A 13,513-nucleotide genomic window follows, 5' to 3' on the forward strand; every position below is an offset into this window, starting at 1 on the left:
CTGACACAAATATTAAGCCCTTGCATACAAACATTGACTGTAAAGAAAGCAAATTAAACGTCTGAGAGTTTTTTTTCAGGTTTTTCATATTTATGAAAAAAGTTAGGTAATAAATAATTACTAAAGATAAAATCTTAAAATGATAAACGAGAAACTGGCGTGCGTATACCTGTTAAGCATTATGTTAGTAGATGATTTATGTGTTGAAAGAAGCAAAAGCTTTATCGTCGAAATATAATATTAAATATTAAACCATAACAAGCTTTTATAGCAGTCATTTATTTATTGCTAAGCAATAAGTTTATTGCAATAAGATTATGACTGTTTCGTTTCAAAACAGTTGCAGAATATATATTTTTGGCTAATCCCCAAAATAATAAATAAAAAATTAAGTGAATAAACAAAGTAAAAGGCTTCCTTTGGTTACTGATATCAAACTCAGCCATTTTGTCTAGTGCACAAGAAAATTATATTTTCCTTTATGAGTCTAAAACGTCCCTCTTTCAAATCAGCTACAATACGTAGAAGCATTTGCATGGAAACAAGAAACATTTACTTTATTTCTTGGTCACTTATTTGTGTTTATATCTAGCAGGTCACACCTACTAACAGTGTTAATTACCGCAGTAATTGCAGAATCTTGAAACTAAGTTCAGAATGACATTCTTGTTGAAAATGAATCTCCAAATTCCTAAAGAATTCTGGAGTAGTTGTGAGAATTATGAGATCCTACTTCCGCAAATGTTTTTTTTATTTCCCTGATTTTGTCGAAATGCCTACGCAGGAGCAGCTTAAAGCGAAATTGATTTGATTAATATTACGTAAAGCTGGGGCATCAATATTTAGAGTCGACTTGCAATCTACTTGTAAACACACATTCATAAATGCTTTATGACCCTTGTCTGTGGATGATATGAATTTTTCCAACAACTCCAAAATATTTAATAGGCTTCCGTTTTATTAAACTATTAATTATCAGATCTTTTGTTTTTTGCTTCCAGGAAAACATCAGAAAATATTTTATGATATTTATTGAAATCATCAGACCCAGTGTTTAAGAAATCGAGTGATATTCCTAAGCACAGTGACTGCTCATCTGGGCTTCGATAATTTGTTTTGAATAGTGTATAAAAAACCCAACATTCTACACTTTATCAAATATTTTCTTATGACTTAAAGTAATTTTATTGTTACTAAACCTAAGTGCAAAATTCATATGATCTTTATAGCAGAATACAAATTACTGATATGTGCTTTATTATAAAAGTAAGTTTACCTTTTAAAATATTTTTCTCTAAAACTCGTGTCTTACTTTTTATAAATTTAGATTCAGTGTATTAGGCTGTTATGATTATTTAATCGTTTCAACAAAATAATAAAAATGAAAAAGTCTACTAACTACTACTTTATTCGCTATATAATCCAACAGTTTATCTATTATCTTAACTGTGTGTCGGGCTCTACAGTAGCGGCTGATAGGCCGAGCATGATTTAAAAGTACTGAGAATTCTTTTACGTGATTTGTGACTCATATTGCTTTTAATCGGATCAAAAAATTCTGTCTTTTGATATAGCAGATGAGAAAGGAAATAAAATAATGGTTTTCTGCTTTTAAATTAAACTGTATTTGTCATGAATCTTTACAAAGTGATGCTACGTTATTTTAGTTGTTCAGTGATACAAAAAAAATTTCTAAACTCAAGTTAAATTTAACTTTTAAAATTTATCAAAACTTTGATTTCCTGTTTATTAAGTGGCTTGGAGTTATGAGATATGAAGTTAGTAGAAATATTTGCTTCAAAAGCTCGAAATTTATTATCAGTTCTCAGAAAATGAATAATAACGAAATAATTTTAAAATCAATTGGAAATTCTTACATCAAATTCATTTGCTAATTAACAAAATATTAAATCATTCATTTGTAATTTCAGGTGTTAAATAATAATTCATCGTAGTTAACTATTTGATTTCAGAGGATTAAAAACGTGTTTACTTTAATAATATTCTGTTTCTTTAAATAAGAGGAAAATATTAAAAATTAAAAAAAGTGTCCTCATCGCAAGGAAGCGTTTCCATTGTTTTACTGAGAGATATTCTAATTTGGTCTTCTCGTTTAAGTTTCATTTTCGCGGCATGTAAAATCATATGATATATTTGGAAATACAACAGATTATGACTAAATTTAAGTTATTTAGCACGAAAACTGAGTATGATCTTCTCGCAGTCGTTGAAATGAATAAAGTACTTAATTTACGAGTGAAATTCTAAACTTTATTACTTTAAGACTCAGCTGAAAGATTCATTCTCTATTTTAAAATTGATATTAGTTATTTTAGGAAGTACTTGAGATTTTGTAGTTTAGAAGTTATATAGAAATATATTCTTCGTTTATTAATATGTTGATGTAAGTGAAAATGAAACGGATGTATAATATGTAATTTTATTTTAGCATGAATGGGATATATTTTCATTTATTAATACACGTAAATCACCAACAGCTTTAGATTCGGTAAGAAATTCATTGCTTTTAAATACCGATTACATTATAACAAATAAGTTATTTATGAAAATTTTTTATTTTCTAGTTTTACAGCTGGAAGCATTTGAAAAGGAACGCGTTGTTGGAATTATGATTTCTCGAAGTTACACGATAATCAAAAGGACAGGGCTTCAGAGAATGTATGAATGTGTTTAAGTGCATTTTAAAGAGCATTTAATAGGAGTAAAAGTCATGTGCTTAGGAAGGATGATAAATGACACCTAATAAAAACGTTACATGTAATGAAAATATCATATTTGCCTTCTGGTGAGATTTTACTGCTTTATATTATGCTAGTGAATGTATTATTTTAAATGTAAATGTATTCATGAAATTAATGATAGTTCAATTACCAAATCTTTCTTTAACAAACCATCTATTTGTCTAATTGTTCTTATGTTCATAGAAATACATTATGAGTTTATGTGAGAAATAAACGCTATAGGTATACAGATATCACTGAGTATACACGAAGCCTCATCTTATAAGAAGTAACTGTCTTTTCAAAGTGAAGGGAATGCGGTATGATTTGATTAGAGCCGGGATAAAGGGAAGGCAAATGAGGCATTAGACTCAGGGTGAGTAACTAGAAGAGATGCTAAATTATCTAACAAAATCAGAAATTTCTCTTGAAGTGATTATGATTATTTAACATTTAAGAATGAAACACATTTAGATACATTAAAATATATTTGAAATAACATAATTTTAATTAACACTGTTTGTCATAACTTAAAAGCATTGCATTCGTAGTACTGCTTTTATTTTCGAGGCTATATGATCTATTGTTCTCTTTCGTATCTCTCTTCTGGCTTCTCAGCTTATGTTTGACGCTGCGTTCTGTCAATGAAATAAAAGAAAAATTATTTAAATACTAGATAACTGATTTATTTTATTGCAAAACTGCAATCAGGTTTCTTTGATACATGTCTTTATTATACAGTTTCCATTGCTTTTAAATAATTCAGCTGAATTGAGACAGACATTAACAACATTAATTTATTTTCAAAATTTGCTGAAGTTTTACATTACTGTATATACTGATTTCTAACGTTAAAATTTTGTCTTTTGCTTCCATATGTAACTTTCATCAGAATTGCATAATTGGTTTCATTTCGGGTATTTCTATAGCATATTTCTCGATGTATTGTAGAATCGACACATTAGTCTATATTATTCTCTGTCCAGACTAGATTGTAAAGATTAAAGACATAACCTTTCTTTTCTGCGTTGTTTTATTGCATTTGATGTAATAATAGAATAAATCGATTACTTTTAAAGAAAAAAAAAAAAAAAAAAGCTTCGTGTTTTAAATGCTTCGTGTAAGATTTCAGATAAACATTTCTGGTTAATTCTAATATAACTGACATTGATTAAGAAAAATATGTTTTAAAATATTTCATTTTGTTCCATTGGTTTTAAGGCATAAAATATGTTCTTAAGCATAAATCTTATTTAAAGTATATCTCTTGAAAAATAAATTTTAAGAAATACAGTTTCGGGAAGATTGAAACATGAAAAAAGAGAAATAAATGAAGGCGGCAAACATGTTGCTTTAACGATTAAAAAAATTAAATCACAGCATTAAAAGCAATTAGATTAGGAGTGACAAAGTTGTATAATGGCGCAAATAAAATTTAAGTGCAAACACATATCATATTCTCGAAATTTAACAAAATTTTGTCGAGACATTAGGCATTTTGAAAGCATTAGATGTGAAAAATGAACAACGCTTTCGCGGGAATCGAAACACTGATCTCTGGAATACGCACCCAGCGTGAAGACCACTACACTACGAAGGCATGAGAAATAGCTTATACAATGAAGTCCCAGAGTTAACTGATAAGGCGAGATAAAAGTAAAGATAAAAGCCTGAAGCATCATTAAATCTTATTTTAAATTGTACTTATACTGTACGAAAATGGAGAGAAAGGTCACCTATAAAAATAATATCTTATAGTGATTGCATGGTCGTATATAAATCAAAGTTAGCTAATTTATAATTTCTCCTCAAGCTCAAACAAAAATTCATTTGATTGATGAGATGGTGTACAAATATTAAAGATTGATTCATTCATTAATCTGTTATAGTAAAACACACGGAGCTGTTTTTCGAGGAGGATTGCTACTGGAAATATCTCGTATTCAAGTTACACATAGGACCAACCTATTGGCTATGTGTTCTTTCATCATGAACTGTAGTTGTCACAAGCATCCAATATTGCCCACTCTGCCATTTGTGGATGCGAATATTAATGAAAAAAAAAAAAAACAGCAGCCATATAGAATTTATTATTTATAAATTGTTAAAAAGATTTCTTCCAATCAGGAATCTCTCTGAGTATGAAAGCTGTAAGTTTTAATTAACATTTTGAAAAGGATTATCCTGTGATCTGTGTTAAAGACGAAGAAAACAAAAATGAAAAACCTAAAATGTTTTAGATTTTAATGAAATACCTGTGGCTACAAATTTGATAAAACTAAATACTATTAAACTATTGAATGTTTTTCATTACAGGAAAAATATGCCATACCTCTTAGCCATCGTTAAATAAATGTATAATTCTTAGAACAGCATTCTTGTTTTTAGGTAACAAGAATACGCGATGGGAATCAAGAATTCATGCTGTTAAAGAATTGTTTCTACAAATAACCGAAGTGCTTCGATTATTAAAAGATATAGCACCAAATGATAACTCAATACAATGGAATGGAAACAGCAATTTGCAGCAAACTAATTTTATTTTTTTATGAATGCTAGTTGCTTGGAATTTAATACTGCAAAAAAGAAAAAGCAAAACGGCTTGCAATCAATAACACTATGTCTACAAAATTGCTCGCTTTTTAAAGAAGTTACGTCTTTGTTTAATAGTTTCTAAAATACACTCATGTCCATAAATTAAGGATAAATCGGAGTCACGCGGAAATCGAACTCTAAAATAAATATATCACCTGTAATATCACTACACACATCTTCAAGAATAACATGCAAATTTCAGGAAGTAACTAGTAAAGAGTGACACCGATGGTACGTCACAATGACGAGAGTGTAAGAGAGTGATATATAAGGAATACAGGCAAAGAAGTAAAATTGTTCTTTATAAGCATTTCAGTGCAATAACCGAATAGTTAGGACACAAAGGACGCATTTGGATGATTTTTTTACGTGATAGAATTATCGGCCGTCTGGAATGTGGGCGTACCGAACTGGAAGTATCAGACGAACTTGGAATTGCCCAGAGTGTCATCTCCAGGCTTTGGCAACGATTCCAAGATGATGGTAATGTGAGTAGACGCTACAGCACAGGTAGCCCCAGAGTTACAACGGGGAATGAGGACCGGTATTTGGTAGTTACTGCCAAAAGAAACAGGCGGATCACAGCCTCAGAACTGTTTCGTCAGCTCTCTTCAGCCACTGGTACGAGAATTTCAAGGCAGACCGTGTACAGACGCTTAGAGCAGATTGGTCTATATGCTCGTAGACCTGTCAGATGCGTTCCACTTACTGCAACTCACTGTCGCCTGCGGTTAGCCTGGAGTAGAGAGCATGCATTGTGGACACCGCAACAGTGAGCTTCTGTGATGTTTTCCGACAAGTCCAGGTTTAGCTTGCAGTCTGATTCTCGCCGGCCTTTCATATGGAGAGCTTCAGGTACCCGTTACCACCAAGAAAACATCATTGAACGATACCGTTAGGGTGGTGCAGGAGTGCTCGTTTGGGGTGGAATTATTCTGGGTTCCAGAACTGACCTGCATGTTCAAATGGAACCATTGCAAGCCAAATCTATCGGGACATCATTCTGGAACAACATGTACGTTTGTTTCGGGGCGCCATGGGCGCACAATTTGTGTTTATGACACAAATTTGTGTGGATGACAACGTCCGTCCTCTCCGTGAAAACATGCACGAATAAGCGAATGCCTTCAATCGGAGGATATCACCCGTATTGACTGGCCAGCATTCTCACCGGACTTGAATCCAGTAGAGCAGGTTTGGGACATGCTTGGCCGACGAGTTCCAGCCCGTCAACCTTTTCCTACATGTCTACCGGAACTTCGGAGAGCATTGCGTTTTGAGTGGTGTAATATCCCCCAAGATCAGATCGATAATTTGATGCTCAGCATGCCTAGGCGTTGTACGGACTGTATTGCATCGTCTGGGAGACATACAATGTATTAACAATCATACCAAGCATGTAATATTGTTTTTTTTATAATTTTCTCCAGGGAGAAAAAATAGCTAATTTTTTTAATAATATCAAACATATAGCATCTGTTTTTGCTCTTTACCTTTTTTTTAATAAATAAACTTTACAAATAAGTCAACTTTGTTTTGCTTCTAACTCTTCCTTTGCCTGATTTTGCATTATCCTTAATTTATGGACATGAGTGTAATTTTTTCTATATGTATTTTTGAAATGATTTACCTTTAGAGATAAATATATTAATAGGATTTGGATAGAAACGAAAGAAAAATCTTACAAATCCCTTTGCCAAATGCAAGTTGAAAAGAAAGCTAGTTTTCAGAAAATATTTGTTCATTGAAGAATTAAAAATGTGTTAGATATTTTAATATCTCCAAAGAAAAGATGATAAACAAATTAAACGCAATACCTTCCAATTTTTCATTTCTAACCGATAAAAACTTAGTGTAATTAGATTCAAGAAGCAGCTTAAAATCTGAATTATATGAATGCTACAGACATTAAGTCAAAAATATCCAGTTTTAAAAATCTCGATATTTCTATAATTTTGGTGGTGATGATGCATTTAATCATGGCAAAGCACACTAGGGTTATCTGCCTAAGGGAAGGACTTTCTAAGGTAATCTGGCTCGTATACACGTCACACATGGGAAAACCACGAAAACGCCCTTGCAGCCAGCCAGCCCGTTCGCGGGATTCGAGCCTCGGACCGAATTACCAGTGTTCAGCGACTTTACCGCTTGGCCGCTGGTGAGCTCTATAATTTTGGAAGTTTAAGCAAGTGCAGGCTTGGATTATTTAAAAATAATATACGAATACAATTTAGTTCCATAGTATCTGAATTTGAAAAACTAAGAATATTTTTCACTTTGTCAGTAAGTGTTCTAGAAGCGAAAGTAGTTAAAAAAATGAAATAGTTAAATACTGTATAAAACCTTCAGTTGATAAAGAAAACTTTTTCATTGAATAACCGTTCATTTTTATTTCTTTTTGTACAATTTAACATGCAAAATCTAAAGAGAAGCTATGCCGAAAAATAAAGAATACAAGGGCAAGTGCATTTAACACTGAGTAAACGGGTATTTCGGTAATTTGGCGAGATAAAGACAAAAGATACCAGACTTGGCTACCATTTGGCGACATTTTAGTCTAATCCCTGTATCACAGTAATAGGTACTGTAACTGAATAAGTGCAGTTGACCATTATGTTACCTGTGACCGTAATTGGATCCTCATATCGCTTTCCAGGAATTTCGAGAAGCAGAAAGCACTAGAAATATCTCGGTGGCCTTTTCAAAACTATGTAAGGCCGAAGAGAGGGTAATCTCAGTTGTTTAATTATTGTGCTTGCGAGTTGTTAGTTCATCTTGAACTGAGATATCTCCTCTTTCTGGATATAGCTTTCTCTTAAGGAGCTCTTTGTTTTGCGCTTTGTTTAATGTTCTTAGTAGTTTGAAGGGTAACTACTAACTGTACTCCGTGATATTGTGAACACCTGTACCAGTATTTCTGAGGAAAATTCCAGAACTTTGAAGTATATTTATTTGATAAAAATTAATTTATTAACCTATCAATTGACCTGTGTGTATTCAGTCTATTAGAAACTCGTACTCATGAAACACATTTTTGGTGTTAGAGGTGGGACTCTGCCGATAACAAGAGAAAACTGCCTGAAAAGAGAAATTACCTGCATGATAGAAAACGAATTTGAGGCTATTGAAGGCAGAATAAACGCGGTTGAAAATAAAGTTGGAAAAATTGAAGAAAGAGTTTCTTCTGTCAAAGAAAAAATAGAAGAGAGAGTTTCTGCTGTGGAACAACAAATCGATTTCCGGTATAGTTTCTCTTCAGATTTTTCAAAGAAATATAATAATTTTACTTGTAATTCCACTAATATTACCTATCTAAGCACAAAATTCGTAACCTTATAAAAATGCACAGATGTAGTCAATTGGTATTATATATAAATATATGTAAGATAAAAAATATGTGAATCAAAATTATAATTTAAGCTAACGGTAAACTCTTCAATTCTTCCTCTCTGTTCGAAAAAATTGCAATAGCTTCTCTCGATTGCGTCATTTCTAGATCATTCCATTTTGAATGGCTTGCTAAGCGCTGATGACGTAATAATTGGGAATTAAAATTTTCACTCAAACCAAAACCTTTCTCTTCGCGTGATTCAGTTTCTCTCTCTGCTCTGAGTGGAAATAATTTCGCTATGCTGCTTCCTATTGCAATAATATCAAAAATAAATGTTCTCGAATAGACACGATTAGAGTGCCAAGTGATTGTGGCCACAACAATCAATTGCAAATAAAAATGGAATTAAAGCTCCTTCGACTGCCATGTGTCTTAGATATTACGAATTTTCTAACTAGCATACTAAGCAATCGGAATGCTTCCTCTTCAATATGTATTTACGTACGCATCAACGCTGCTCCTGTCATTTCCTTATTTATTATTTCATATATATATATATATATATATGTGTGTGTGTGTGTGTGTGGTGTGTGCAAGATATAACAAAATACGATTGCTGCGCTAAGAAACGATTGGCGACCTCAAAATTAACTATTCTAAATTTGGCGTTCTCCCCTCTAAGTTCATCATGTAAGGATCTTAAGTTTTACTAATGGCTATTTTATTTTAAAACTTTACTATCCTCTATTATTTTCCACTTCTGGCCAGAATTAAACGTGTTAACTTATGCAAATTGTACTTGCTAACGCCCAAGTATTTAAGTTGTGGTTTTTTGCCAAGAGTTAGAGGGAGGGAGAAAGTGAGCAACCTTGCCACTGTATTACACGCGAGTTTCCAATCAGCTGCTGTCCGCCTTTAAGGCCAGAGGTTTAATACTCGTGATGTTTAAAACGCATTGTAGTTTCGGCAGTTTGTGTACTACATACGTTATAATTTAAAAGGCCAGTCTTAGTGTTAGACATTTGTATAAACTAATTCAAAGTTAGCTCTTATTTAAAATTTTAGTTAGTAGATTTTTATATTTTTACGCTCAGACCACAAGTGGTTGGTCTTTGTATCCCAAAGTGTGGAAGCACCTGTAATATCGTTGAAAATAAAGGGTAACGTTAACCCTTTCTGCTTATGTTGTCCATTCCACACATATTTGAACATAGCTTGAGAAATCTCCCTGTTCCTATTCAGGACATGTCATATTCCAGAAACAAATGAAAAGACACGCAAGTCCTAACAATTTGTTCTCCAAATTTGAGATCTTTCCATGTTACATATCGCTGGTTGAAAAATTAAACTAAAATCCAAAATTAGCCAGTCACAGATTAGCTGTACTTATGCATCGTACTTAGTATAAATACTCTTCGCGAGCAACTTCGTCATTCCTTTTCCTAGCTTCTGCCATGCAAACCTCTCTATGCTGCTATGTCCTCCTTTGTTCTTATTCTAAGATGACGTAACGCGTATATAAAAATTGTTGGAATTGCTTATGATCGAAAATTACATTGTCTATAAAGGAATGGGTCTGATGTGCCTAAAAATAAAGATTGATGATTCTACAAGAATCTAGTTTTGATTTAGGCATCCATCTATCCAACAATGCAGACTTTAAGCTGCAGCGCATCAAAATATCCACCCTCGGCCATGTCTACAGCCAGAAGTTTAAAGTACCGGATTTCTCCTACGAAATCATTATACGTGCGTGTGTTTGTGCGAATCATTGGGAAGTTGGAGGAAGGCCGCAATGTGACAAGTGTGGCTGCAGAGTTCGGAATTGCTCACAGCATCATTTCGACGACGAGAACTTTTTTTTAAATGGCCGGTCATCTTACATTGTATAAAAGGGTGCGCATCTATCTCTTTGCCTCAGGTGAAAAATATATAGACACGGCTTTGGATCTGATGTATTGAAATCTGTGCAAAGCCGCAAAAATATCTATTCAAACCTGCGTAACTAACACCATAAATAATGGTGTGGCATGTCTTGAAATGGCATGTCTTTATGGCATGTCTGGAAAGCTGAATGCATGTTTATAAAGTTATATCACTATATATCAAATAAAACGTATATATCATGTGCATAGACATCTGCTTGGTGAAAAAGTTCCAATGCATGGAAAAGCAGAAGCAAGGAATAGTAGTTGAAAAACTTTGCAAAACTTTGATATATAAAGTATATTGTTGCGTGCGTACGGGTTCGTTTGAATTGAATGCACCCGATGAAAAATGAACAAATTTATTATTATCGCAACAAAAATGCTTAAATTTCCTCAAATATTCGTGCAGTATTACAGTATATCACAGCAGTTATCTTTTAACTACTCAAACGTTCAAGAGAACTTAATTCAAAATAGCTAGAGAAAGCTAATCCGCGAATTCGTTACAGTCAACAGGAGCAGTTTTCTAAACAAACTCATAAAGCCAAAAAAAAAAAAAAAAAAAAAAAAAAAAAACTAAAATCATTCTATTGAGGGGTTTTCCTCCTTTTTATATGAGCTTTTAAAATGCGCTAGAATTTTCTAGCACTTTCTCGAAATCAAAAAGAGATATTTATTTATGTTAAATGTTAAATGTGGGTGCTCTTGTATTTTTTACTTTCCGGCTTAGCTTTCCTTTACTATTCGTCACGCGCTGCACTGCACGCGAATATAAACAATTTAATTTATAATTCAACTAACATTAGCTATTTAAATACCAAATCCGTAACAATATTTTTACAATTGATAACAGCTTAACTTGTAACGGTTTCGAAATGATAGCAGACCAAGTTTTGCTCGAATATATTTAGTAATACTGAATAACAATACATATGTTTATGAAATACATAAACCGTATAAATACTTACATTAAAAATTAATTATTTATGTAAGTAACACTCACAAATAATTTTTTTTTATTTGTGAATGTTACTTATTATATTGTTCCGATGACAAATTTTACATATTAATTTTTTGAATAAATATATATGTGAGTAGAAGGAGTGCAACAACTCAACACAACGAACGGCATTGCAGAGAGACGAGAGATGGACAAGGGAAGTGAAAGAGAACAGTCATGTTTTCGACTAAGACGTATTAAGAGATGGCGAAGCTGTTAACTTCTCAATTATAACTGTTTTTTCATTTGTAAATATTCATCACTGTATCTCCATCAATAACTGAATAAATACTTAGTCACCTAAATGTGTGTCGTCAGCGTAGAAATCCACTAGACGCCGAGTTTACATGGGCGCTTCGACCAGTTCTTCTTCAGTCAATGTAAGCTGTTCTTTAAGAATCAAATAAAGAATATTTTGAATTCAGTTTTAATGAAGGGAAATTAAAGAATCTTTGAATTCAATTTTGATGAACTGAAACTATATTTTTACCATTAGAACGTACTGTGTGAAAACCAGAACTTTTCCTTTCGAAATCGAAACTCCATTTTCATTTTATTGTATTAACTTGTTTCTCGCTTGTGTTCTACGAAATAGTTAAGTTGTGACAATGTCAACTCTGAATGATATACCACATATTGCTAAATCCTTAAAATCAGCTCTAACGGAAGCAATTAACCTACTACATAAATTTGTGTTTGGTCAAGGCGACCATGCAAATCGCAAACGACTTCGTGAATTCACAGAACTAGATAGCTCTTTTCACACTGCCGAAGTTAAGGAACGTTTATTAAATACACTGGTGTGCAAAAATTAAGGACGAAGTCGAAAAATTAGCATATCAGCTGAACGAAGAGGCAGAGCGGACAGAAAGACCAATCAGGAGATTAAGTAAGGCGATGTATGGTAGCACATGCGCAGATATGCAGGTAGACGTAATGGGAGAGTGTCTGAGTAGTATTAAGCATTATGTCGGTGTAAGATCAGTATTTCTGGCAAAGAGATTGCACGCCGTATAGCAGTTAAAATCACACCGAGTTGCTGCCTCAGCGAGAAATGGCGAATAATCAATCTGTTAGACGACATCTGGATGCTTTTACCCGAGGTCGAATCATTGGGAAGTTGGAGGAAGGCCGCAATGTGACAAGTGTGGCTGCAGAGTTCGGAATTGCTCACAGCATCGTCTCACGACTTTGGAGATAATTTCAAACTACAGGAACAGCTATCCGGGGGTTTAGTAGTGGTCATCCACGAGGAACCACACCCGCACATGACTGGTATATTGCCTTACAGGCCAGAAGAAACAGGCGGCAGACAGCGGGAGAAATCGCTAGACACACGACACAGGCGACTGGACGATCGATATCGCGTTTTACCGTGGCCAGAAGACTGCACGGTGGTGGTCTGTTTGCACGACGCCCTGTACAGTGTGTACCTCTAACGCCTGCCCATCGGAGAAGCCGTTCTCTGTGGTGCCGGAAACACCGGCATTGGAGAGACAATGAATGGGGACGAGTACTCTTTACAGATGAGAGCAGATTCAGTCTGAGTAGCGATTCTCATCGCATACTCATCTGGAGGTAGCGGGGAAGCCGCAATCATCCCTCGAACATCACTGAAAGGGACAGGTGTGGAGGTGGCGGTGTTCTCGTTTGGAGAGGCATCATGCTTGGTAGTCGTACAGACCTTCACATCTTCGACGCAGGTTCAGTCAACGGGACCCGTTATTGTAACGAGATTCTTCTTCCATATGTGCGTCTTTTTAGAGGCGCTATGGGTCGGTCCGCAGTTCCTTTTCATGGACGACAATGCACCATGTCATCGCACAGTAGCTGCCGAACAGCTCTTAGAGAGTGAGGATATTGAACGTATGGACTGGCCGGCACGATCTCTTGATCTCAATCCCATCGAGCATGTATG

Source organism: Stegodyphus dumicola, chromosome 3 (assembly GCF_044657685.1).
Source record: "Stegodyphus dumicola isolate Sdum_Otavi_A_Nest chromosome 3, ASM4465768v1".
NCBI classification, from domain to species: domain Eukaryota; kingdom Metazoa; phylum Arthropoda; class Arachnida; order Araneae; family Eresidae; genus Stegodyphus; species Stegodyphus dumicola.